At 40.2% G+C, this 3,362-nt stretch overlaps 1 protein-coding gene across 1 annotated transcript in view; it reads right to left on the bottom strand.

The window, feature by feature from the left end:
• Nucleotides 1-3,063, bottom strand: part of LOC105359500 (uncharacterized) — a 44,449-nt gene extending 41,386 nt beyond the window's left edge. The window contains exons 1-2 of the mRNA XM_011496114.1: nucleotides 2,814-3,063; nucleotides 721-887 (exon numbers count right to left, since the gene is read on the bottom strand). The gene's annotated coding sequence lies outside the window, so the exon portion shown is untranslated. The remainder of the gene's footprint in view (nucleotides 1-720; nucleotides 888-2,813) is intronic.
• Between the last annotated feature and the right edge of the window lie 299 nt (nucleotides 3,064-3,362).

Raw genomic sequence — 3,362 nt, 5'->3', positions numbered from 1 at the left:
TAAAGTATAGAAGAGATCAATTCACTAACTTTCTAATTATAATATCCGATATCAGGTGTAATATAATTTTATACAGCGAATTACGTAACAATGCCGTTAATGGTGATGCTCTTGTAAAGAATTTCAAGAGAAAAAAAACTCCTTTTTCTTTTCAAGACATTTTCGTACTTCTCGGTTCTTCTGGTCGGATTTAATAATGCGAGTAAAGACATTTGTGTAACACTAGAATGGAGAAGTGCTGCAAAACCGATAATTGACTAGCTAAGCACACAGCCGAGGTAATGACTTACGTAATACTTATGATTTATCAATATAAATACAGTATACAACAAATTACGAATAGAAAGCTTAATTTCAACGTATACGCCATACGAATAAAATTCTAGAACTCATTATCTAATAATATTCAGTTTTTCTTTGCAGACATCCTTTTACGTGTCACTATACAAGATACAAGATGCTTCACTCGTTTGCATTTTAACATTTACGTGTATGTTTTCGTCGATATTAGAAAAATCGTAGGCGCAAAAAAAAAGTTATAATTGATCTAATACTTTGGCATTTCGTAATTACGAACATTGCAAGCCTCCCTAATTTGCACCTTATATCATATATTCTTATATTCTTATATTCTTATATTCTTATATTCTCATATTCTCATATTCTTAATAGTATTATATAAATACGAAAAACAAATAAAAAATCCAAATAACAATTTACCTTCTTTGTAAAACCGAATTCAAGTCCCTGGAATCGCGAGGCCTATTTTATCAGTTTTAGAGGACATTCTTCCAACCAGTGACATTTTGCCTTTGATCCGTCATGTGCCAGTAGAGTCGTCATTTTTTTTTTTTTATACATGTCACCTAAAATGTATCGTCCACAATCTAGGACGACAAAATAACGTCTAATTACTAGTGAGATACTCACGAACGCAATAAAATATTAGTAACGCGAATAAAAAATCGGTCGATTTCGTTTTTTCTACATAGAACGTCGAAACGAGCATGAACGCAAAAAATTACACAAGATTAGAGCTTTGGACTGACCCAGTATGGCGTCTCACTTCATTTTGCATCTATACAATGTTACTATGTGTATAGAGAGCGTTTAGCATAAGAGAAGTTCAATATTCCGGATGTTGCTGTAGAAACAAAGTATTCAGTGACATTCTATTGTTTATAAATCGCTAATATCGTATCACTTCATCGTACGTTACTGGTACATTACGGTAAAATAAACGAACATTATGGGAAAAAAAAAAAAACAAAAAAAAACAAGTCTCGTGAGACATATTAGCTGTATTAAATCAATAGTCCTATATCAAAGCTTCACTTTGTGCACACAGCATAAAAGTAATTCGATTGCTCGAGACAATTAAATATCTTTTTTTTTATCATAAACGAGTTGTAAACGAACGATTAAGTCTTCCTTGACGAGAAAAAAAATTTTCTTTTATATTTATGCGCGTTCATGTGTATGCATATATGCATACTTATCTACGCACGCAAATCGACCCACCCACCAACACACATACACATACACACACACACACACGAACGTTATATAAATATATGCACGTATGTATTTGCATATAAGACTCTACACGCACACAAATGTACATATAATGTATATACATATACCATTGTTCTCCGTTGCATATGACACCATGTATTAATTGTCAATTTGATGTAATATTGTTCATTAAAGTCCCAAGGCAAGCATTAAACGCTCAAATCATTGGAATAAATGTGCATAAAACAGAACTCGAGTTTCCCATTTTACTGGTTTTCCAAGAACACAACGTCAGCTCTATTGTACGTATAAATAAGAAAATGAATGTCCGAACGCGAGGCGAAGCCAGTGACAATGTCCGCCTAGAAAAATTCCGAGTCCGCGCAATAAACCAAGAGACAGAGAGAGAAAGAGAGAGAAAGAGAGAGAGAGAGAGAGAGAGAGAGAGAGAGAGAGAGAGAGAGAGAGAGAGAGAGAGAGGGACAGCATGGAGAAAAACAAGTAGCTAAGGAACAATTATTACCACGATTATCGTATCGACGGCACTTCACAATCGCACAGCCATGTGAGAGGCCCCGTTTACCATCGGACTAACATTATCGAAGTAAAGGAGAGATTGTGCCATTAGAGTTAGCCAGCGTGAGAGAGAGAGAGAGAGAGAGAGAGAGAGAGAAAGAGAGAGAGAGAGCGAGAGAGCGAGAGATAGATAGATAGATAGAGAGAAAAGATGAAGAAGAGGATAAGATAAAAAGAAAGCTTTCTTCTTTTGTGCCGCCCTCGCTTACGTTAGTACAGCCACACCACAATACGTGACCGCGGACTGCTCTTCTTATTCACGCACATCCGTTTTGGCGCGAGTAAAAATGTGAAAAAGCCTAGGGCTGATTGTCCCTCTCTATGTACATGCGTGCGTGCGTGCGTGCGTGCGTGCGTGCGTGCGTGCTTGCTTGCTTGCGTACGAGTGCGTACGCGTATAGGTAAATGTCTACCTCGCACGCCACGTGCGCCAAGAGGCGAAGCAACGCGGCGTCGAGGAGAGCGACGCCGCCAGGTGCCTTGGTTAATAGCTGGCGGTGCCGGGACTCGCGATTTCGCTTCCTCGTTATCCCACGTCAACTGCACGCCGTGTCATGGAGTTGGTCCCGCCGTTAATAATCCGCCGCGTGCGCGTTTCAGGATGGAAAAGCGGGGAACGCTTGTCCGATTCGCCGATGTGTATGATGCGACTGTGCGTACGTGCCTCAACGTCTCTCACTTCACACAAACTCTCGTTCGTTCTCTCTCTCTCTCTCTCTTACTTTTTCTTTCTTCACTTCCGTTCCAACACTACACTTTCCCTCTTGCTCTGCATCCGTTTTTCATCTCGCTCCATGTAATAGCACGCGCTTGTGAAATGGAACGACGCGTGGGTGTCGATACGTCGTTGCGCAATCGTATTTTCCTTGCGCTGCCGTGTACTCGAGACCTTTTTCGCGGCGATCCGTCCTTTTCTCTACCCGTCCCAAAAAAAACGACCGAGAAACGCACGCTACTAGCCGTTACGCGAACGGATAAATCGAGAGAGAGAGAGAGAGAGTGAGTGAGTGAGTAAGTAAAAGTGAGAAGGGGCAGAGAGAGAGAGAGAGAGAGAGAGAGAGAGAGAGACAAGGAGAGAGATAGATCGAGTGAGAGAGAGAGAGAGAGACGGAAATATGGAGGCATAAAATGGACGTCAATAGACGCTGGTATATGGTGAAAATGGTTCATGGCTGCTGTCAAGTTTAAGTGCTCGAGAATCGGGTGGCGTGCATTTTCTTTCATTCTTTCTTTTTTTTTTCCAACGGACAATCAGGACTATCCTTGTAATT

Source organism: Ceratosolen solmsi, unplaced genomic scaffold (genome assembly GCF_000503995.2).
Source record: "Ceratosolen solmsi marchali unplaced genomic scaffold, CerSol_1.0 scaffold11, whole genome shotgun sequence".
Lineage (NCBI taxonomy): Eukaryota > Metazoa > Arthropoda > Insecta > Hymenoptera > Agaonidae > Ceratosolen > Ceratosolen solmsi.
Note: the sequence above shows the minus strand (reverse complement) of the source record. Positions and strands in the feature narration are given on the sequence as shown.